The following is a 24,438-nucleotide window of genomic DNA, read 5'->3' as shown; positions in this document are numbered from 1 at the left end:
CATTAGGTATATCTCTTAATGCTATCCCTCCCCCTCCCCCCGCCCATGACAGGCCCCGGTGTGTGATGTTCCCCTTTCTGTGTCCAAGCGTTCTCATACTTCAATTCCCACCTATGAATGAGAACATGCGGTGTTTGCTTTCTTTGTCCTTGCGATAGTTTGCTAAGAATGATGGTTTCCAGCTTCATCCGTGTCCCTCCAAAGGGGATGAACTCATGCTTTTTCATGGCTGCATAGTATTCCATGGTGTATTTGTGCCACATTTTCTTAATCCAGTCTATCATTGATGGACATCTGGGTTGGTTCCAAGTCTTTGCTACTGTGAATGGTGCCGCAATAAACATACGTCTGCGTGTGTCCTTTCAGAAGAATGATCTCTAATCCTATGGGTATATATACCCAGCAATGGGATGGCTGGGTCAAATGGTATTTCTATTTCGAGATCCTTGAGGATTCGCCACACTATCTTCCACTACCGTTGAACTAGTTTACAGTCCCACCAACAGTGTAAAAGTGTTCCTATTTGTCCACTACCTCTCCAGCACCTGTTGTTTCCTGACTTTTTAATGATCGCTATTCTAACTGGTGTGAGATGATATCTCATTGCGGATTTGATTTGCATTTCTCTGATGGCCAGTTTTGATGAGCATTTTTTCATGTGTCTGTTGGCTGCATAAATGTCTTCTTTTGAGAAGTGTCTCTTCATATCCTTCCCCCACTTGTTGATGGGCTTGTTTGGTTTTTCTTGTAACTCTGTTTGAGGTCTTAGTAGATTCTGGATATTAGCCTTTTGTCAGATGAGTAGATTGCAAAAATTTTCTCCCTTTCTGCAGGATGCCTGTTCACTCTCATGGGAGTTTCTTTAGCTATGCAGAACGTCTTTAGTGTAATTAGATGCTGTTTGTCAATGTTGGCTTTCGTTGCCATTGCTTTTGGCGTTTTAGACATGAGGTCCTTGCCCATGCCTTTGTCCTCAATGGTATTGGCTGGGTTTTCTCCTAGGGTTTGTATGGTTTAAGATCTAACATTTAAGTCTTTCATCTGTCTTGAATTAATTTTTGTACAAGGTGTAAGGAAGGGATCCGATATCAGCTTTCGACATATGGCTAGCCTGTTTTCCCAGCACCATTTTTTTAAATAGGGAATCCTTTCCCCATTTCTTGTTTTTGTCAGGTTTGTCAAAGATCAGATGGTTGTAGATGTGTCGTATTATTTCTGAGGGCTCTATTCTGTTCCATTGGTCTACGGTAACCAAAACGGCAACCGATAGCATGCTCTTTGGTTACTGTAGCCTTCTACTGTAGCTTGAAGTCGGACAGCTTGATGCCTCCATCTTTGTTCTTCTGGCTTAGGATTATGTTGGCAGTGGGGGCCATTTTGTGGTTCCATATGAGCTTTAAAGCAGTTTTTTCCAGTTCTGTGAAGAAAGTCATTGGTAGTTTGATGGGGATGGCATTGAATCTATAATTTACCTTGGGCAGTATGGCCATTTTCACGATATTGATTCTTCCAATCCGTGATGGTGGAATATTCTTCCATTTGTTTGTCTCCTCTTTTAGTTCGTGGAGCAATGCTTTGTAGTTCTCCTTGAAGAGGTCCTTCACATCCCTTGTTAGTTGGATTCCTAGGCATTTTATTCTCTTTGAAGCAATTGTGAATGGGAGCTCACTCATGATTTGGCTCTCTGTTTGCCTCTTATTGGTGTATAAGAATGCTTGTGATTTTTGCACCTCGATTTTGTATCCTGAGACTTTGCTGAAGTTGCTTATCAGCTTAAGGAGATTTTGGACTGAGACGATGGGGTTTTCTAAATATTCAATCATGTCATCTGCAAACAGGGACAATTTGACTTCCTCTTTTCCTAATTGATTTCTCTTTATTTCTTTCTCCTGCCTGATTGCCCTGGGCAGAAGTTCCAACACTATGTTGAATAGGAGTGGTGAGAGAGGGCATCCCTGTCTTGTGGCAGTTTGCAAAGGGAATGCTTCCACTTTTTGCCCATTCAGTATGATATTGGCTGTGGGTTTGCCCTAAATAGCCCGTATTATTTTGGGAGATGTCCCATCAATACCTAATTTATTGAGAGTTTTTGGCATGAAGGGCTGTTGAATTTTGTCGAAGGCCTTTTCTGCATCTGTTGAGATAATCACGTGGTTTCTGTCTTTGGTCCTGATTATACGCTGGATTATGTTTATTGTTTTGCATATGTTGGACCAGCCTTGCATGTCAGGGATGAAGCCCACTTCATCATGATGGATAAGCTCTTTGATGTGCTGCTGGATTCGGTTTTCCAGTATTTTATGGAGGATTTTCCCATCGATGTTCCTCAGGGACATAGGCATAAAATTCTCTTTTTGGGTTGTGTCTCTCTCAGGCTTTGGGATCAGGATGATGCCGGCCTCATGAAATGAGTGAGGGAGGATTCCCTCTTTTTCTGTTGATTGGAATAGTTTCAGAAGGCATGGTACCAGCTCCTCCTTGTCCTTCTGGTAGAATTCGGCTGTGAATCCGTCTGGTCCTGGAGTTTTATTGCTTGATAGGCTGTTAATTATTGCCTCAATTTCAGAGCCTGTTAGTGGTCTACTCAGGCATTCAACTTCTTCCTGGTTTACTCTGGGGAGGTTGTATGCGTCCAGGAATTTATCCATTTCTTCTAGATTTTCTAGTTCATTAGCTTAGAGGTGCTGATAGTATTGTCTGATGGTAGTTTGTATTTCTGTGGGATCGGTGGTGATATCCCCTTTATCATTTTTTACTGCATCTGTTTGATTCTTCTTTCTTTTCTTCTTTCTTAGTCTTGCTAGTGCTCTATCAATTTTGTTGATCACTGCAAAAAACCCGCTCCTGGATTCATTGATTTGTTGAAGGGTTTATTGTGTCTCTATCTCCATCAGTTCTGCTCGGATCTTAGTTATTTCTTGCCTTCTGCTAGTTTTTGAATGTGTTTGCTCTTGCTTCTCTCATTCTTTTAATGGTGATGTTAGGGTATGCATTTTTGATTTTTCCTGCTTTCTCTCGTGGGCAATTAGTGCTATAAATTTCCCTCTACACACTGCTTTAAATGTGACGCAGAGATTCTGGTATGTTGTGCCTTTGTTTTCATTGGTTTCAGAGAATATCTTTCTTTCTGCCTTCATTTCGTTATGTACCCAGTACTCATTAAGGAGCAGGGTGTCCGGTTTCCATGCAGTTGAGCGGTTTTGAGTGAGTTTCTTTATCCTGAGGTCTACTTTGATTGCAATGTGGTCTGAGAGACCGTTTGTAGTAATTTCTGTTATTTTACATTTACTGAGGAGTGCTTTACTTCCAACTATGTGGTCAATGTGGAAATAAGTGTGATGTGGTGCTGAGAAGCATGTATATTCTGTGGATTTGGGGTGGAGCGTTCTGGAGATGTCTCCTAGGTCCGCTTGGTGCAGAGCTGAGTTCAATTCCTGGATATCCTTTTTAGATTTCTGTCTCGTTGGTCTGTCTAATGTTTACAGAGGGCTGTTAAAGTTTCCCATGATTATGATGTGGGAGTCTAAGTCTCTTTTGATCACACTTTAAAGATCAAAAGGTAGAAGCGCAAAGACATTATCTGTGCAATATTAGAAACCTAGTAAGTGGTGGAATTTGGCCTTGAACCCAGATATCTAACTCCAGAGCCTAAGTGCTTCACCCACCTCACTGTGGTGCCTCTCGAGAAAAACAGGTAAGCACACATTCAGAAAGCTGGTGGGCCGGGGGGCTGGCCTTGTACTCAGAGGCCATGGAAGTCCCACGTGGGGTGGCTAGTGGTGTAAGGACAGAGGTCTCGGATGGGCAGAGGGATGTGGACAGGCGCGAGGGGGCGCGGCAGGGACTCGGGGGACTGGGAGTGGCGGCTCGGTGCTGCGGGAGGCGATTAGTGGAAGGACAGAGGTCTGGGAAGGGCAGAGGGATGGGGACAGGCCCGAGGGTCCGCGGCAGGGATTCCGGGGGACTGGGAGTGGCCGGTTGGGGTTACTCTTGGCTTTTTGCCCTCTCCTGCCGTCGACTGCTCCGGTTTCTTTGGCCTTGCGGCGAGGTGGACAGGGTGAGCTCTCGGGACTGATGGCGGTTGTGGAAGGGGCCTGGGGCCAAGGACAGGCCAGGGCGGCGGGAGAGGCGGACCGGTGGCGTGGCTGGATCTGGGCGCGCTGTCGGACCTTCCACATCACCAGCTGCAGGCAGGCGTTTGCGTCCTCGCTGGAGTTGTGGCCGTCCTGGCTGTCCTGGATGATCTGTCCCAGGTAGTCGGCCGCGAGATTCCTGAGGGAACGCTTGTAGGGGAAACCCAGGTAGTGCGGGAAGAGCACGGCCGTGTCCACCACGGTGCTGTGGATGAGCTTCAGGGCCAGCAGATCGCTCTCCAGGCTGTGCCCGATGAGGATGGTTTGGGCGCTGAAAAAGCTCAGCAGGATGGCTTGCACGTGGGGCAAGGTGATGCTCGTCTTGGCGACGTCGGCCTCGGTGACTCCGGAAAACCTGGTGTTGTAGTCCACGATCTCGTTGTCGGGCTTGACGAAGGTGTCGTACACCACTCGCATGTCGGCGTCCACCACGGTGACGCGGGTCAGCTCTAGGCCATGCGTGGTGTAGCACATCTCACAGTCCAAGGCGTAGATTCCTGGATAAGCGTCTCTGGACAACTCTTTCTTGAAGGTCTCCACGAAGCCATCGAGGCTGTCCTTGCGGCCGTCCCGCACGTGCTGCTTTGCCACCTGGCAGCCCACAGAGCCAGGAGCAGCTGCACAGCAGGTGTACTGGCTAACCCGGCCTCCAGCCACCTGGCTCGAGCGGACCCGCCCCCAGTGATAATAACACAACTGGTCGCGTACACAGCGGCCCGAGGAGGACACCAGGTACTCGGTGCCACAACGGCAGCAGACCCTGCAGGAGGAGTCGCCGGGCCCCTTCCCCTGGCCAGTGAAGAGGACGGCGCCTCCGGGCCGCTCGGGGTGCGGGAAGGGGTAGCCGTTCTCCTCGAGCTGGTCCTGGCTGAGCAGGAACTCCTGGAGGCGGCTGTACAGGGCGGCCCTGCTGAGGCCCGGCATGGAGCTGGGGGTCAGGCCCTTCAGTCTCTTGAGGGTGTTCAGGACCACGTTCAGGTACCTGTTCTTGTTGGGGCTGCAGTCGTAGGCCACCTTCTCCTCGTTCAGCGCCTTCTCCTCGGCCTCCTGCTTGGAGGCGCAGAACTTGAGACACTCTTCGGTGAACAGTTGGAGATAGCCTCGGCGGAGGACGGCGGGGACTTGGCACCCAGACCTTCGGAGGACAATAGGTTTCTTCAAACTCGGTAAGGATGGACGACGGACGATTCGCTTAGAGCTGATGGTGGTGGTGGTCTTGCATGCCATCCCTGACCTGTTGCGCGTCTTCCCTGGCTGTCTGCCGACCTTGGAGCCACTGGAGCGTTGGCTGCTGCTGGCCACGCGGGTTCTCTTGGCATCTGTGCAACCTGTGACCAAGCAAGGGCTGGAAGACTGGGCGATCGTCTTCCTCTTCCTGGGGGCTGAGATGCGGACTCCCGAGGGCCTCTCTGTCAGCCTTGGGGCGGCTGGCAAGCAGCAGGCCGATCCCCTCTGTGCAGGGAAGTAGCACGCCTCCGTCACCACCTTGGGACACGCTGGGGGCACCGCCGGACCCCTGTTCTGGGGCTCCGCCTGGATGTCCACAAATGCGGAGGCCTGGTTGTGCATCTGGGGCACCCGGAGCCCGAAGCTCTGGGCAGGCAGATGAGAGGGCAGGGGGAATTCTGGAGCCTCGAGGGCCGCCTCCTCGGCCACCTTCTTAGCTTCTGGGTATCCAGGTGGGAACCAGCAGGGAGCTGTGGCTCGCAACATCTTGCTGCCTTCGGGAGAACCGGCCTGGCTCTGCTCCGCTCCCAACTGGCGGCTTCTTGCCTCCAGGGCCGCCTCCTCGGCCACCTTCTTAGCTTCTGGGTATCCAGGTGGGAACCAGCAGGGAGCTGTGGCTCGCAACATCTTGCTGCCTTCGGGAGCACCGGCCTGGCTCTGCTCCGCTCCCAACTGGCGGCTTCTTGCCTCCAGGGCCGCCTCCTCGGCCACCTTCTTAGCTTCTGGGTATCCAGGTGGGAACCAGCAGGGAGCTGTGGCTCGCAACATCTTGCTGCCTTCGGGAGCACCGGCCTGGCTCTGCTCCTCTCCCAACTGGCGGCTTCAATGAGTGCCGCGGCCGCCACCCGTCGCCTTTATAGACGCACAGGGCAGAGTGGGTGGGACTTCTCCTTGATTGGTTGGTGCTTCCATCCAATCACACTGAGCCTCATCTTCCACCAGACTCCAGCTTGGGAATGCCTCAAGGGGTGCACTAATGGAATCAACTGGAACTCCTGGTTGCTAACCTTGGAGCTAGGTTGCTTTTCCTGAGTTAATTAACTGTCCCTGCAGGGCAGTCCTATAATGGCTACTGGAATTGGGCCACCTAGGATTCATTTCAGCGTCAGGGAGTTTGGTCAACTTGCTTGGGCCCACACAGCACCCCATGGAGCCAGGACTGGGCCAGCAGTCTGCTGCATGCTGCAGGGCAGGATCTCTCTGGGGTTGCGTTTCCCTGCTCTCTGCACTCCTCCGCTGCGGGCAAATTGAGGACAGGAAGTGGACCGCACCCACTTCTCTCCCACGACTTGGGCAATGTTCAACACAGGGGTTCTTCAAAAGGTTCATAGAAAATGCACATGGTGAAGAAACTATGCATGGGTTTCCACTGGTTTGCACTCAAATAAACTTGTCCGAACTTCTTATAACCTTTCTGAACTAGATCGAGTTTGAGGCACTGAGAAGGATGAGACATCCACTGAAAAGGACTCCTATCAGAGCAACATGAATTCCACGAAAATTGCAGCAAGAGCAAACATCAAATTTCTGGTGAAGCTTGGGTGGAAGAATGAAGAAATCATTGATGTTTTCACAAAAGCTTCTAAGGACACTACCCCAAAGAAATGAACTCTTTACGAATGTATAGCTTGTTTCAAGAAGAGGTGAGAAGATGTGGGAGATGAATCCTGCAGTGGCTGTGAAAACCACTGTGCCCAGATCAGCTGCAGTTACGACGAGAGCTATCAGTGGAAATTTTAAACAGGAGGGATCACGATCCTGACGCATCCCTCTGACAAATTGTAACCGGAAGTTGGAACATGGCTTTACCAATATGACCTCGAAGGCAAAGCATCATCAACGCGACGGCTACCGAGAGGTGGCAGTGGTCCAGTCAAAGGAAAAGGAGGCCAGTCAGGAGCCAACATCATGGCATCAGTGTTTTGGGACACTCAAGGCATTTTGCTTGTTGACTTTCTGAAGGGCCAAACATCTGCTTATTAGGAGAGTGTTCCGAGAAGCTTAGAGAAAGCTTTGGTAGAAACATGCTGGGAAAGTCTCACTAGATCCCTGTTCACCACCTCAGTGCTCTGCTCATTCCTCTCATCAAACAAGGGCAATTGTGTCAGTTTCAATGGGCAGTCCTTAGGAATGCACCTTACGGGCTGCTTTCATTCCTTCTAAATTCTTTTTGTTTCCTAATTATACAAAGTCTCCTTGCCTTGCTTGGAAAGATGAGAGAAAGTCTCCTTGCCTTGCTTGGACAGATGAGAGATGAGATCCTCCTCTTCTCTCCCAGGACAGAATGGTCAGACTTGAGTTTCCTTTCTCCTCACTCTTCTCCTCCTTGAGGGAGGTGCTGTGCCGGACAGACCTGCTCCCGTGTCTAGACACGGGTAGACTCGTTGAAGATCCTCACAGGCAATCCTCCTTGGGGTCAAAGGGGAAGGATTTATTTCTTCAGGGCTCAGTAGTCCTCATCCTTACGCGCACCTTCACCAGCCCAGGGCGGGGTAGCGGAGGGTGAAAGGGCGTGGCTCACAGCCCGTTTCTTCCGCTCGGGCGTCTCCTGGGAGGAACCCTTGTCCAGTGAGCGGGTCTTCGTCTCCACCAAATTCCCTAGGGGGACATTTCTGGCAGCCCTTCTTGTTCAGCAGCTTACGGGGGTCAGGTGGACCTCTGCTAGTCACCAGCCTGAAGCCCTTACTCCATTTCAGCTATTTTGGCAGTTGCCTAGGTGACTTTTGAACCTCGTTACCCAGAACAGCCAACGGAGGAGGGGTGAGAAGAGTGGCCGTCTGGGTTTGCCGCATCGTGCTGCCTTACAGGAGTTGTGCAGTCTTCGGTTGTGTGATACTTCACCTGGCTGATTTCTGGGAATGCCTCCACAAATTCGCTAAATTCAGTAGCTTTTGCCTTCCAAGATTCACCTGGTTGGTGTGTTGCACCCATTCACTAGTCATTTACATTAGGTATATCTCTTAATGCTATCCCTCCCCCTCCCCCCGCCCATGACAGGCCCCGGTGTGTGATGTTCCCCTTTCTGTGTCCAAGCGTTCTCATACTTCAATTCCCACCTATGAATGAGAACATGCGGTGTTTGCTTTTTTTGTCCTTGCGATAGTTTGCTAAGAATGATGGTTTCCATCTTCATCCGTGTCCCTCCAAAGGGGATGAACTCATGCTTTTTCATGGCTGCATAGTATTCCATGGTGTATTTGTGCCACATTTTCTTAATCCAGTCTATCATTGATGGACATCTGGGTTGGTTCCAAGTCTTTGCTACTGTGAATGGTGCCGCAATAAACATACGTCTGCGTGTGTCCTTTTAGCAGCATGATTTCTAATCCTATGGGTATATATACCCAGCAATGGGATGGCTGGGTCAAACGGTATTTCTATTTCGAGATCCTTGAGGATTCGCCACACTATCTTCCACTACCGTTGAACTAGTTTACAGTCCCACCAACAGTGTAAAAGTGTTCCTATTTGTCCACTACCTCTCCAGCACCAGTTGTTTCCTGACTTTTTAATGATCGCTATTCTAACTGGTGTGAGATGATATCTCATTGCGGATTTGATTTGCATTTCTCTGATGGCCAGTTTTGATGAGCATTTTTTCATGTGTCTGTTGGCTGCATAAATGTCTTCTTTTGAGAAGTGTCTCTTCATATCCTTCCCCCACTTGTTGATGGGCTTGTTTGGTTTTTCTTGTAACTCTGTTTGAGGTCTTAGTAGATTCTGGATATTAGCCTTTTGTCAGATGAGTAGATTGCAAAAATTTTCTCCCTTTCTGCAGGATGCCTGTTCACTCTCATGGGAGTTTCTTTAGCTATGCAGAACGTCTTTAGTGTAATTAGATGCTGTTTGTCAATGTTGGCTTTCGTTGCCATTGCTTTTGGCGTTTTAGACATGAGGTCCTTGCCCATGCCTTTGTCCTCAATGGTATTGGCTGGGTTTTCTCCTAGGGTTTGTATGGTTTAAGATCTAACATTTAAGTCTTTCATCTGTCTTGAATTAATTTTTGTACAAGGTGTAAGGAAGGGATCCGATTTCAGCTTTCGACATATGGCTAGCCTGTTTTCCCAGCACCATTTTTTTAAATAGGGAATCCTTTCCCCATTTCTTGTTTTTGTCAGGTTTGTCAAAGATCAGATGGTTGTAGATGTGTCGTATTATTTCTGAGGGCTCTATTCTGTTCCATTGGTCTACGGTAACCAAAACGGCAACCGATAGCATGCTCTTTGGTTACTGTAGCCTTCTACTGTAGCTTGAAGTCGGACAGCTTGATGCCTCCATCTTTGTTCTTTTGGCTTAGGATTATGTTGGCAGTGGGGGCCGTTTTGTGGTTCCATATGAGCTTTAAAGCAGTTTTTTCCAGTTCTGTGAAGAAAGTCATTGGTAGTTTGATGGGGATGGCATTGAATCTATAATTTACCTTGGGCAGTATGGCCATTTTCACGATATTGATTCTTCCAATCCGTGATGGTGGAATATTCTTCCATTTGTTTGTCTCCTCTTTTAGTTCGTGGAGCAATGCTTTGTAGTTCTCCTTGAAGAGGTCCTTCACATCCCTTGTTAGTTGGATTCCTAGGCATTTTATTCTCTTTGAAGCAATTGTGAATGGGAGCTCACTCATGATTTGGCTCTCTGTTTGCCTCTTATTGGTGTATAAGAATGCTTGTGATTTTTGCACCTCGATTTTGTATCCTGAGACTTTGCTGAAGTTGCTTATCAGCTTAAGGAGATTTTGGACTGAGACGATGGGGTTTTCTAAATATTCAATCATGTCATCTGCAAACAGGGACAATTTGACTTCCTCTTTTCCTAATTGATTTCTCTTTATTTCTTTCTCCTGCCTGATTGCCCTGGGCAGAAGTTCCAACACTATGTTGAATAGGAGTGGTGAGAGAGGGCATCCCTGTCTTGTGGCAGTTTGCAAAGGGAATGCTTCCACTTTTTGCCCATTCAGTATGATATTGGCTGTGGGTTTGCCCTAAATAGCCCGTATTATTTTGGGAGATGTCCCATCAATACCTAATTTATTGAGAGTTTTTGGCATGAAGCGCTGTTGAATTTTGTCAAAGGCCTTTTCTGCATCTGTTGAGATAATCACGTGGTTTCTGTCTTTGGTCCTGATTATACGCTGGATTATGTTTATTGTTTTGCATATGTTGGACCAGCCTTGCATGTCAGGGATGAAGCCCACTTCATCATGATGGATAAGCTCTTTGATGTGCTGCTGGATTCGGTTTTCCAGTATTTTATGGAGGATTTTCCCATCGATGTTCCTCAGGGACATAGGCCTAAAATTCTCTTTTTGGGTTGTGTCTCTCTCAGGCTTTGGGATCAGGATGATGCCGGCCTCATGAAATGAGTGAGGGAGGATTCCCTCTTTTTCTGTTGATTGGAATAGTTTCAGAAGGCATGGTACCAGCTCCTCCTTGTCCTTCTGGTAGAATTCGGCTGTGAATCCGTCTGGTCCTGGAGTTTTATTGCTTGATAGGCTGTTAATTATTGCCTCAATTTCAGAGCCTGTTAGTGGTCTACTCAGGCATTCAACTTCTTCCTGGTTTACTCTGGGGAGGTTGTATGCGTCCAGGAATTTATCCATTTCTTCTAGATTTTCTAGTTCATTAGCTTAGAGGTGCTGATAGTATTGTCTGATGGTAGTTTGTATTTCTGTGGGATCGGTGGTGATATCCCCTTTATCATTTTTTACTGCATCTGTTTGATTCTTCTTTCTTTTCTTCTTTCTTAGTCTTGCTAGTGCTCTATCAATTTTGTTGATCACTGCAAAAAACCCGCTCCTGGATTCATTGATTTGTTGAAGGGTTTATTGTGTCTCTATCTCCATCAGTTCTGCTCGGATCTTAGTTATTTCTTGCCTTCTGCTAGTTTTTGAATGTGTTTGCTCTTGCTTCTCTCATTCTTTTAATGGTGATGTTAGGGTATGCATTTTTGATTTTTCCTGCTTTCTCTCGTGGGCAATTAGTGCTATAAATTTCCCTCTACACACTGCTTTAAATGTGACGCAGAGATTCTGGTATGTTGTGCCTTTGTTTTCATTGGTTTCAGAGAATATCTTTCTTTCTGCCTTCATTTCGTTATGTACCCAGTACTCATTAAGGAGCAGGGTGTCCGGTTTCCATGCAGTTGAGCGGTTTTGAGTGAGTTTCTTTATCCTGAGGTCTACTTTGATTGCAATGTGGTCTGAGAGACCGTTTGTAGTAATTTCTGTTATTTTACATTTACTGAGGAGTGCTTTACTTCCAACTATGTGGTCAATGTGGAAATAAGTGTGATGTGGTGCTGAGAAGCATGTATATTCTGTGGATTTGGGGTGGAGCGTTCTGTAGATGTCTCCTAGGTCCGCTTGGTGCAGAGCTGAGTTCAATTCCTGGATATCCTTTTTAGATTTCTGTCTCGTTGGTCTGTCTAATGTTTACAGAGGGCTGTTAAAGTTTCCCATGATTATGATGTGGGAGTCTAAGTCTCTTTTGATCACACTTTAAAGATCAAAAGGTAGAAGCGCAAAGACATTATCTGTGCAATATTAGAAACCTAGTAAGTGGTGGAATTTGGCCTTGAACCCAGATATCTAACTCCAGAGCCTAAGTGCTTCACCCACCTCACTGTGGTGCCTCTCGAGAAAAACAGGTAAGCACACATTCAGAAAGCTGGTGGGCCGGGGGGCTGGCCTTGTACTCAGAGGCCATGGAAGTCCCACGTGGGGTGGCTAGTGGTGTAAGGACAGAGGTCTCGGATGGGCAGAGGGATGTGGACAGGCGCGAGGGGGCGCGGCAGGGACTCGGGGGACTGGGAGTGGCGGCTCGGTGCTGCGGGAGGCGATTAGTGGAAGGACAGAGGTCTGGGAAGGGCAGAGGGATGGGGACAGGCCCGAGGGTCCGCGGCAGGGATTCCGGGGGACTGGGAGTGGCCGGTTGGGGTTACTCTTGGCTTTTTGCCCTCTCCTGCCGTCGACTGCTCCGGTTTCTTTGGCCTTGCGGCGAGGTGGACAGGGTGAGCTCTCAGGACTGATGGCGGTTGTGGAAGGGGCCTGGGGCCAAGGACAGGCCAGGGCGGCGGGAGAGGCGGACCGGTGGCGTGGCTGGATCTGGGCGCGCTGTCGGACCTTCCACATCACCAGCTGCAGGCAGGCGTTTGCGTCCTCGCTGGAGTTGTGGCCGTCCTGGCTGTCCTGGATGATCTGTCCCAGGTAGTCGGCCGCGAGATTCCTGAGGGAACGCTTGTAGGGGAAACCCAGGTAGTGCGGGAAGAGCACGGCCGTGTCCACCACGGTGCTGTGGATGAGCTTCAGGGCCAGCAGATCGCTCTCCAGGCTGTGCCCGATGAGGATGGTTTGGGCGCTGAAAAAGCTCAGCAGGATGGCTTGCACTTGGGGCAAGGTGATGCTCGTCTTGGCGACGTCGGCCTCGGTGACTCCGGAAAACCTGGTGTTGTAGTCCACGATCTCGTTGTCGGGCTTGACGAAGGTGTCGTACACCACTCGCATGTCGGCGTCCACCACGGTGACGCGGGTCAGCTCTAGGCCATGCGTGGTGTAGCACATCTCACAGTCCAAGGCGTAGATTCCTGGATAAGCGTCTCTGGACAACTCTTTCTTGAAGGCCTCCACGAAGCCATCGAGGCTGTCCTTGCGGCCGTCCCGCACGTGCTGCTTTGCCACCTGGCAGCCCACAGAGCCAGGAGCAGCTGCACAGCAGGTGTACTGGCTAACCCGGCCTCCAGCCACCTGGCTCGAGCGGACCCGCCCCCAGTGATAATAACACAACTGGTCGCGTACACAGCGGCCCGAGGAGGACACCAGGTACTCGGTGCCACAACGGCAGCAGACCCTGCAGGAGGAGTCGCCGGGCCCCTTCCCCTGGCCAGTGAAGAGGACGGCGCCTCCGGGCCGCTCGGGGTGCGGGAAGGGGTAGCCGTTCTCCTCGAGCTGGTCCTGGCTGAGCAGGAACTCCTGGAGGCGGCTGTACAGGGCGGCCCTGCTGAGGCCCGGCATGGAGCTGGGGGTCAGGCCCTTCAGTCTCTTGAGGGTGTTCAGGACCACGTTCACGTACCTGTTCTTGTTGGGGCTGCAGTCGTAGGCCACCTTCTCCTCGTTCAGCGCCTTCTCCTCGGCCTCCTGCTTGGAGGCGCAGAACTTGAGACACTCTTCGGTGAACAGTTGGAGATAGCCTCGGCGGAGGACGGTGGGGACTTGGCACCCAGACCTTCGGAGGACAATAGGTTTCTTCAAACTCGGTAAGGATGGACGACGGACGATTCGCTTAGAGCTGATGGTGGTGGTGGTCTTGCATGCCATCCCTGACCTGTTGCGCGTCTTCCCTGGCTGTCTGCCGACCTTGGAGCCACTGGAGCGTTGGCTGCTGCTGGCCACGCGGGTTCTCTTGGCATCTGTGCAACCTGTGACCAAGCAAGGGCTGGAAGACTGGGCGATCGTCTTCCTCTTCCTGGGGGCTGAGATGCGGACTCCCGAGGGCCTCTCTGTCAGCCTTGGGGCGGCTGGCAAGCAGCAGGCCGATCCCCTCTGTGCAGGGAAGTAGCACGCCTCCGTCACCACCTTGGGACACGCTGGGGGCACCGCCGGACCCCTGTTCTGGGGCTCCGCCTGGATGTCCACAAATGCGGAGGCCTGGTTGTGCATCTGGGGCACCCGGAGCCCGAAGCTCTGGGCAGGCTGATGAGAGGGCAGGGGGAATTCTGGAGCCTCGAGGGCCGCCTCCTCGGCCACCTTCTTAGCTTCTGGGTATCCAGGTGGGAACCAGCAGGGAGCTGTGGCTCGCAACATCTTGCTGCCTTCGGGAGCACCGGCCTGGCTCTGCTCCGCTCCCAACTGGCGGCTTCTTGCCTCCAGGGCCGCCTCCTCGGCCACCTTCTTAGCTTCTGGGTATCCAGGTGGGAACCAGCAGGGAGCTGTGGCTCGCAACATCTTGCTGCCTTCGGGAGCACCGGCCTGGCTCTGCTCCGCTCCCAACTGGCGGCTTCTTGCCTCCAGGGCCGCCTCCTCGGCCACCTTCTTAGCTTCTGGGTATCCAGGTGGGAACCAGCAGGGAGCTGTGGCTCGCAACATCTTGCTGCCTTCGGGAGCACCGGCCTGGCTCTGCTCCTCTCCCAACTGGCGGCTTCAATGAGTGCCGCGGCCGCCACCCGTCGCCTTTATAGACGCACAGGGCAGAGTGGGTGGGACTTCTCCTTGATAGGTTGGTGCTTCCATCCAATCACACTGAGCCTCATCTTCCACCAGACTCCAGCTTGGGAATGCCTCAAGGGGTGCACTAATGGAATCAACTGGAACTCCTGGTTGCTAACCTTGGAGCTAGGTTGCTTTTCCTGAGTTAATTAACTGTCCCTGCAGGGCAGTCCTATAATGGCTACTGGAATTGGGCCACCTAGGATTCATTTCAGCGTCAGGGAGTTTGGTCAACTTGCTTGGGCCCACACAGCACCCCATGGAGCCAGGACTGGGCCAGCAGTCTGCTGCATGCTGCAGGGCAGGATCTCTCTGGGGTTGCGTTTCCCTGCTCTCTGCACTCCTCCGCTGCGGGCAAATTGAGGACAGGAAGTGGACCGCACCCACTTCTCTCCCACGACTTGGGCAATGTTCAACACAGGGGTTCTTCAAAAGGTTCATAGAAAATGCACATGGTGAAGAAACTATGCATGGGTTTCCACTGGTTTGCACTCAAATAAACTTGTCCGAACTTCTTATAACCTTTCTGAACTAGATCGAGTTTGAGGCACTGAGAAGGATGAGACATCCACTGAAAAGGACTCCTATCAGAGCAACATGAATTCCACGAAAATTGCAGCAAGAGCAAACATCAAATTTCTGGTGAAGCTTGGGTGGAAGAATGAAGAAATCATTGATGTTTTCACAAAAGCTTCTAAGGACACTACCCCAAAGAAATGAACTCTTTACGAATGTATAGCTTGTTTCAAGAAGAGGTGAGAAGATGTGGGAGATGAATCCTGCAGTGGCTGTGAAAACCACTGTGCCCAGATCAGCTGCAGTTACGACGAGAGCTATCAGTGGAAATTTTAAACAGGAGGGATCACGATCCTGACGCATCCCTCTGACAAATTGTAACCGGAAGTTGGAACATGGCTTTACCAATATGACCTCGAAGGCAAAGCATCATCAACGCGACGGCTACCGAGAGGTGGCAGTGGTCCAGTCAAAGGAAAAGGAGGCCAGTCAGGAGCCAACATCATGGCATCAGTGTTTTGGGACACTCAAGGCATTTTGCTTGTTGACTTTCTGAAGGGCCAAACATCTGCTTATTAGGAGAGTGTTCCGAGAAGCTTAGAGAAAGCTTTGGTAGAAACATGCTGGGAAAGTCTCACTAGATCCCTGTTCACCACCTCAGTGCTCTGCTCATTCCTCTCATCAAACAAGGGCAATTGTGTCAGTTTCAATGGGCAGTCCTTAGGAATGCACCTTACGGGCTGCTTTCATTCCTTCTAAATTCTTTTTGTTTCCTAATTATACAAAGTCTCCTTGCCTTGCTTGGAAAGATGAGAGAAAGTCTCCTTGCCTTGCTTGGACAGATGAGAGATGAGATCCTCCTCTTCTCTCCCAGGACAGAATGGTCAGACTTGAGTTTCCTTTCTCCTCACTCTTCTCCTCCTTGAGGGAGGTGCTGTGCCGGACAGACCTGCTCCCGTGTCTAGACACGGGTAGACTCGTTGAAGATCCTCACAGGCAATCCTCCTTGGGGTCAAAGGGGAAGGATTTATTTCTTCAGGGCTCAGTAGTCCTCATCCTTACGCGCACCTTCACCAGCCCAGGGCGGGGTAGCGGAGGGTGAAAGGGCGTGGCTCACAGCCCGTTTCTTCCGCTCGGGCGTCTCCTGGGAGGAACCCTTGTCCAGTGAGCGGGTCTTCGTCTCCACCAAATTCCCTAGAGGGACATTTCTGGCAGTCCTTCTTGTTCAGCAGCTTACGGGGGTCAGGTGGACCTCTGCTAGTCACCAGCCTGAAGCCCTTACTCCATTTCAGCTATTTTGGCAGTTGCCTAGGTGACTTTTGAACCTCGTTACCCAGAACAGCCAACGGAGGAGGGGTGAGAAGAGTGGCCGTCTGGGTTTGCCGCATCGTGCTGCCTTAGAGGAGTTGTGCAGTCTTCGGTTGTGTGATACTTCACCTGGCTGATTTCTGGGAATGCCTCCACAAATTCGCTAAATTCAGTAGCTTTTGCCTTCCAAGATTCACCTGGTTGGTGTGTTGCACCCATTCACTAGTCATTTACATTAGGTATATCTCTTAATGCTATCCCTCCCCCTCCCCCCGCCCATGACAGGCCCCGGTGTGTGATGTTCCCCTTTCTGTGTCCAAGCGTTCTCATACTTCAATTCCCACCTATGAATGAGAACATGCGGTGTTTGCTTTTTTTGTCCTTGCGATAGTTTGCTAAGAATGATGGTTTCCATCTTCATCCGTGTCCCTCCAAAGGGGATGAACTCATGCTTTTTCATGGCTGCATAGTATTCCATGGTGTATTTGTGCCACATTTTCTTAATCCAGTCTATCATTGATGGACATCTGGGTTGGTTCCAAGTCTTTGCTACTGTGAATGGTGCCGCAATAAACATACGTCTGCGTGTGTCCTTTTAGCAGCATGATTTCTAATCCTATGGGTATATATACCCAGCAATGGGATGGCTGGGTCAAACGGTATTTCTATTTCGAGATCCTTGAGGATTCGCCACACTATCTTCCACTACCGTTGAACTAGTTTACAGTCCCACCAACAGTGTAAAAGTGTTCCTATTTGTCCACTACCTCTCCAGCACCAGTTGTTTCCTGACTTTTTAATGATCGCTATTCTAACTGGTGGGAGATGATATCTCATTGCGGATTTGATTTGCATTTCTCTGATGGCCAGTTTTGATGAGCATTTTTTCATGTGTCTGTTGGCTGCATAAATGTCTTCTTTTGAGAAGTGTCTCTTCATATCCTTCCCCCACTTGTTGATGGGCTTGTTTGGTTTTTCTTGTAACTCTGTTTGAGGTCTTAGTAGATTCTGGATATTAGCCTTTTGTCAGATGAGTAGATTGCAAAAATGTTCTCCCTTTCTGCAGGATGCCTGTTCACTCTCATGGGAGTTTCTTTAGCTATGCAGAACGTCTTTAGTGTAATTAGATGCTGTTTGTCAATGTTGGCTTTCGTTGCCATTGCTTTTGGCGTTTTAGACATGAGGTCCTTGCCCATGCCTTTGTCCTCAATGGTATTGGCTGGGTTTTCTCCTAGGGTTTGTATGGTTTAAGATCTAACATTTAAGTCTTTCATCTGTCTTGAATTAATTTTTGTACAAGGTGTAAGGAAGGGATCCGATATCAGCTTTCGACATATGGCTAGCCTGTTTTCCCAGCACCATTTTTTTAAATAGGGAATCCTTTCCCCGTTTCTTGTTTTTGTCAGGTTTGTCAAAGATCAGATGGTTGTAGATGTGTCGTATTATTTCTGAGGGCTCTATTCTGTTCCATTGGTCTACGGTAACCAAAACGGCAACCGATAGCATGCTCTTTGGTTACTGTAGCCTTCTACTGTAGCTTGAAGTCGGACAGCTTGATGCCTCCATCTTTGTTCTTTTGGCTTAGGATTATGTTGGCAGTGGGGGCCGTTTTGTGGTTCCATATGAGCTTTAAAGCAGTTTTTTCCAGTTCTGTGAAGAAAGTCATTGGTAGTTTGATGGGGATGGCATTGAATCTATAATTTACCTTGGGCAGTATGGCCATTTTCACGATATTGATTCTTCCAATCCGTGATGGTGGAATATTCTTCCATTTGTTTGTCTCCTCTTTTAGTTCGTGGAGCAATGCTTTGTAGTTCTCCTTGAAGAGGTCCTTCACATCCCTTGTTAGTTGGATTCCTAGGCATTTTATTCTCTTTGAAGCAATTGTGAATGGGAGCTCACTCATGATTTGGCTCTCTGTTTGCCTCTTATTGGTGTATAAGAATGCTTGTGATTTTTGCACCTCGATTTTGTATCCTGAGACTTTGCTGAAGTTGCTTATCAGCTTAAGGAGATTTTGGACTGAGACGATGGGGTTTTCTAAATATTCAATCATGTCATCTGCAAACAGGGACAATTTGACTTCCTCTTTTCCTAATTGATTTCTCTTTATTTCTTTCTCCTGCCTGATTGCCCTGGGCAGAAGTTCCAACACTATGTTGAATAGGAGTGGTGAGAGAGGGCATCCCTGTCTTGTGGCAGTTTGCAAAGGGAATGCTTCCACTTTTTGCCCATTCAGTATGATATTGGCTGTGGGTTTGCCCTAAATAGCCCGTATTATTTTGGGAGATGTCCCATCAATACCTAATTTATTGAGAGTTTTTGGCATGAAGGGCTGTTGAATTTTGTCGAAGGCCTTTTCTGCATCTGTTGAGATAATCACGTGGTTTCTGTCTTTGGTCCTGATTATACGCTGGATTATGTTTATTGTTTTGCATATGTTGGACCAGCCTTGCATGTCAGGGATGAAGCCCACTTCATCATGATGGATAAGCTCTTTGATGTGCTGCTGGATTCGGTTTTCCAGTATTTTATGGAGGATTTTCCCATCGATGTTCCTCAGGGACATAGGCCTAAAATTCTCTTTTTGGGTTGTGTCTCTCTCAGGCTTTGGGATCAGGATGATGCCGGCCTCATGAAATGAGTGAGGGAGGATTCCCTCTTTTTCTGTTGATTGGAATAGTTTCAGAAGGCATGGTACCAGCTCCTCCTTGTCCTTCTGGTAGAATTCGGCTGTGAATCCGTCTGGTCCTGGAGTTTTATTGCTTGATAGGCTGTTAATTATTGCCTCAATTTCAGAGCCTGTTAGTGGTCTACTCAGGCATTCAACTTCTTCCTGGTTTACTCTGGGGAGGTTGTATGCGTCCAGGAATTTATCCATTTCTTCTAGATTTTCTAGTTCATTAGCTTAGAGGTGCTGATAGTATTGTCTGATGGTAGTTTGTATTTCTGTGGGATCGGTGGTGATATCCCCTTTATCATTTTTTACTGCATCTGTTTGATTCTTCTTTCTTTTCTTCTTTCTTAGTCTTGCTAGTGCTCTATCAATTTTGTTGATCACTGCAAAAAACCCGCTCCTGGATTCATTGATTTGTTGAAGGGTTTATTGTGTCTCTATCTCCATCAGTTCTGCTCGGATCTTAGTTATTTCTTGCCTTCTGCTAGTTTTTGAATGTGTTTGCTCTTGCTTCTCTCATTCTTTTAATGGTGATGTTAGGGTATGCATTTTTGATTTTTCCTGCTTTCTCTCGTGGGCAATTAGTGCTATAAATTTCCCTCTACACACTGCTTTAAATGTGACGCAGAGATTCTGGTATGTTGTGCCTTTGTTTTCATTGGTTTCAGAGAATATCTTTCTTTCTCCCTTCATTTCGTTATGTACCCAGTACTCATTAAGGAGCAGGGTGTCCGGTTTCCATGCAGTTGAGCGGTTTTGAGTGAGTTTCTTTATCCTGAGGTCTACTTTGATTGCAATGTGGTCTGAGAGACCGTTTGTAGTAATTTCTGTTATTTTACATTTACTGAGGAGTGCTTTACTTCCAACTATGTGGTCAATGTGGAAATAAGTGTGATGTGGTGCTGAGAAGCATGTATATTCTGTGGATTTGGGGTGGAGCGTTCTGTAGATGTCTCCTAGGTCCGCTTGGTGCAGAGCTGAGTTCAATTCCTGGATATCCTTTTTAGATTTCTGTCTCGTTGGTCTGTCTAATGTTTACAGAGGGCTGTTAAAGTTTCCCATGATTATGATGTGGGAGTCTAAGTCTCTTTTGATCACACTTTAAAGATCAAAAGGTAGAAGCGCAAAGACATTATCTGTGCAATATTAGAAACCTAGTAAGTGGTGGAATTTGGCCTTGAACCCAGATATCTAACTCCAGAGCCTAAGTGCTTCACCCACCTCACTGTGGTGCCTCTCGAGAAAAACAGGTAAGCACACATTCAGAAAGCTGGTGGGCCGGGGGGCTGGCCTTGTACTCAGAGGCCATGGAAGTCCCACGTGGGGTGGCTAGTGGTGTAAGGACAGAGGTCTCGGATGGGCAGAGGGATGTGGACAGGCGCGAGGGGGCGCGGCAGGGACTCGGGGGACTGGGAGTGGCGGCTCGGTGCTGCGGGAGGCGATTAGTGGAAGGACAGAGGTCTGGGAAGGGCAGAGGGATGGGGACAGGCCCGAGGGTCCGCGGCAGGGATTCCGGGGGACTGGGAGTGGCCGGTTGGGGTTACTCTTGGCTTTTTGCCCTCTCCTGCCGTCGACTGCTCCGGTTTCTTTGGCCTTGCGGCGAGGTGGACAGGGTGAGCTCTCAGGACTGATGGCGGTTGTGGAAGGGGCCTGGGGCCAAGGACAGGCCAGGGCGGCGGGAGAGGCGGACCGGTGGCGTGGCTGGATCTGGGCGCGCTGTCGGACCTTCCACATCACCAGCTGCAGGCAGGCGTTTGCGTCCTCGCTGGAGTTGTGGCCGTCCTGGCTGTCCTGGATGATCTGTCCCAGGTAGTCGGCCGCGAGATTCCTGAGGGAACGCTTGTAGGGGAAACCCAGGTAGTGCGGGAAGAGCACGGCCGTGTCCACCACGGTGCTGTGGATGAGCTTCAGGGCCAGCAGATCGCTCTCCAGGCTGTGCCCGATGAGGATGGTTTGGGCGCTGAAAAAGCTCAGCAGGATGGCTTGCACTTGGGGCAAGGTGATGCTCGTCTTGGCGACGTCGGCCTCGGTGACTCCGGAAAACCTGGTGTTGTAGTCCACGATCTCGTTGTCGGGCTTGACGAAGGTGTCGTACACCACTCGCATGTCGGCGTCCACCACGGTGACGCGGGTCAGCTCTAGGCCATGCGTGGTGTAGCACATCTCACAGTCCAAGGCGTAGATTCCTGGATAAGCGTCTCTGGACAACTCTTTCTTGAAGGCCTCCACGAAGCCATCGAGGCTGTCCTTGCGGCCGTCCCGCACGTGCTGCTTTGCCACCTGGCAGCCCACAGAGCCAGGAGCAGCTGCACAGCAGGTGTACTGGCTAACCCGGCCTCCAGCCACCTGGCTCGAGCGGACCCGCCCCCAGTGATAATAACACAACTGGTCGCGTACACAGCGGCCCGAGGAGGACACCAGGTACTCGGTGCCACAACGGCAGCAGACCCTGCAGGAGGAGTCGCCGGGCCCCTTCCCCTGGCCAGTGAAGAGGACGGCGCCTCCGGGCCGCTCGGGGTGCGGGAAGGGGTAGCCGTTCTCCTCGAGCTGGTCCTGGCTGAGCAGGAACTCCTGGAGGCGGCTGTACAGGGCGGCCCTGCTGAGGCCCGGCATGGAGCTGGGGGTCAGGCCCTTCAGTCTCTTGAGGGTGTTCAGGACCACGTTCACGTACCTGTTCTTGTTGGGGCTGCAGTCGTAGGCCACCTTCTCCTCGTTCAGCGCCTTCTCCTCGGCCTCCTGCTTGGAGGCGCAGAACTTGAGACACTCTTCGGTGAACAGTTGGAGATAGCCTCGGCGGAGGACGGTGGGGACTTGGCACCCAGACCTTCGGAGGACAATAGGTTTCTTCAAACTCGGTAAGGATGGACGACGGACGATTCGCTTAGAGCTGATGGTGGTGGTGGTCTTGCATGCCATCCCTGACCTGTTGCGCGTCTTCCCTGGCTGTCTGCCGACCTTGGAGCCACTGGAGCGTTGGCTGCTGCTGGCCACGCGGGTTCTCTTGGCATCTGTGCAACCTGTGACCAAGCAAGGGCTGGAAGACTGGGCGATCGTCTTCCTCTTCCTGGGGGCTGAGATGCGGACTCCCGAGGGCCTCTCTGTCAGCCTTGGGGCGGCTGGCAAGCAGCAGGCCGATCCCCTCTGTGCAGGGAAGTAGCACGCCTCCGTCACCACCTTGGGACACGCTGGGGGCACCGCCGGACCCCTGTTCTGGGGCTCCGCCTGGATGTCCACAAATGCGGAGGCCTGGTTGTGCATCTGGGGCACCCGGAGCCCGAAGCTCTGGGCAGGCTGATGAGAGGGCAGGGGGAATTCTGGAGCCTCGAGGGCCGCCTCCTCGGCCACCTTCTTAGCTTCTGGGTATCCAGGTGGGAACCAGCAGGGAGCTGTGGCTCGCAACATCTTGCTGCCTTCGGGAGCACCGGCCTGGCTCTGCTCCGCTCCCAACTGGCGGCTTCTTGCCTCCAGGGCCGCCTCCTCGGCCACCTTCTTAGCTTCTGGGTATCCAGGTGGGAACCAGCAGGGAGCTGTGGCTCGCAACATCTTGCTGCCTTCGGGAGCACCGGCCTGGCTCTGCTCCGCTCCCAACTGGCGGCTTCTTGCCTCCAGGGCCGCCTCCTCGGCCACCTTCTTAGCTTCTGGGTATCCAGGTGGGAACCAGCAGGGAGCTGTGGCTCGCAACATCTTGCTGCCTTCGGGAGCACCGGCCTGGCTCTGCTCCTCTCCCAACTGGCGGCTTCAATGAGTGCCGCGGCCGCCACCCGTCGCCTTTATAGACGCACAGGGCAGAGTGGGTGGGACTTCTCCTTGATAGGTTGGTGCTTCCATCCAATCACACTGAGCCTCATCTTCCACCAGACTCCAGCTTGGGAATGCCTCAAGGGGTGCACTAATGGAATCAACTGGAACTCCTGGTTGCTAACCTTGGAGCTAGGTTTCTTTTCCTGAGTTAATTAACTGTCCCTGCAGGGCAGTCCTATAATGGCTACTGGAATTGGGCCACCTAGGATTCATTTCAGCGTCAGGGAGTTTGGTCAACTTGCTTGGGCCCACACAGCACCCCATGGAGCCAGGACTGGGCCAGCAGTCTGCTGCATGCTGCAGGGCAGGATCTCTCTGGGGTTGCGTTTCCCTGCTCTCTGCACTCCTCCGCTGCGGGCAAATTGAGGACAGGAAGTGGACCGCACCCACTTCTCTCCCACGACTTGGGCAATGTTCAACACAGGGGTTCTTCAAAAGGTTCATAGAAAATGCACATGGTGAAGAAACTATGCATGGGTTTCCACTGGTTTGCACTCAAATAAACTTGTCCGAACTTCTTATAACCTTTCTGAACTAGATCGAGTTTGAGGCACTGAGAAGGATGAGACATCCACTGAAAAGGACTCCTATCAGAGCAACATGAATTCCACGAAAATTGCAGCAAGAGCAAACATCAAATTTCTGGTGAAGCTTGGGTGGAAGAATGAAGAAATCATTGATGTTTTCACAAAAGCTTCTAAGGACACTACCCCAAAGAAATGAACTCTTTACGAATGTATAGCTTGTTTCAAGAAGAGGTGAGAAGATGTGGGAGATGAATCCTGCAGTGGCTGTGAAAACCACTGTGCCCAGATCAGCTGCAGTTACGACGAGAGCTATCAGTGGAAATTTTAAACAGGAGGGATCACGATCCTGACGCATCCCTCTGACAAATTGTAACCGGAAGTTGGAACATGGCTTTACCAATATGACCTCGAAGGCAAAGCATCATCAACGCGACGGCTACCGAGAGGTGGCAGTGGTCCAGTCAAAGGAAAAGGAGGCCAGTCAGGAGCCAACATCATGGCATCAGTGTTTTGGGACACTCAAGGCATTTTGCTTGTTGACTTTCTGAAGGGCCAAACATCTGCTTATTAGGAGAGTGTTCCGAGAAGCTTAGAGAAAGCTTTGGTAGAAACATGCTGGGAAAGTCTCACTAGATCCCTGTTCACCACCTCAGTGCTCTGCTCATTCCTCTCATCAAACAAGGGCAATTGTGTCAGTTTCAATGGGCAGTCCTTAGGAATGCACCTTACGGGCTGCTTTCATTCCTTCTAAATTCTTTTTGTTTCCTAATTATACAAAGTCTCCTTGCCTTGCTTGGAAAGATGAGAGAAAGTCTCCTTGCCTTGCTTGGACAGATGAGAGATGAGATCCTCCTCTTCTCTCCCAGGACAGAATGGTCAGACTTGAGTTTCCTTTCTCCTCACTCTTCTCCTCCTTGAGGGAGGTGCTGTGCCGGACAGACCTGCTCCCGTGTCTAGACACGGGTAGACTCGTTGAAGATCCTCACAGGCAATCCTCCTTGGGGTCAAAGGGGAAGGATTTATTTCTTCAGGGCTCAGTAGTCCTCATCCTTACGC

Source organism: Pan paniscus, chromosome 7 (genome assembly GCF_029289425.2).
Source record: "Pan paniscus chromosome 7, NHGRI_mPanPan1-v2.0_pri, whole genome shotgun sequence".
Lineage (NCBI taxonomy): Eukaryota > Metazoa > Chordata > Mammalia > Primates > Hominidae > Pan > Pan paniscus.
This window is presented reverse-complemented; position numbering follows the sequence as displayed.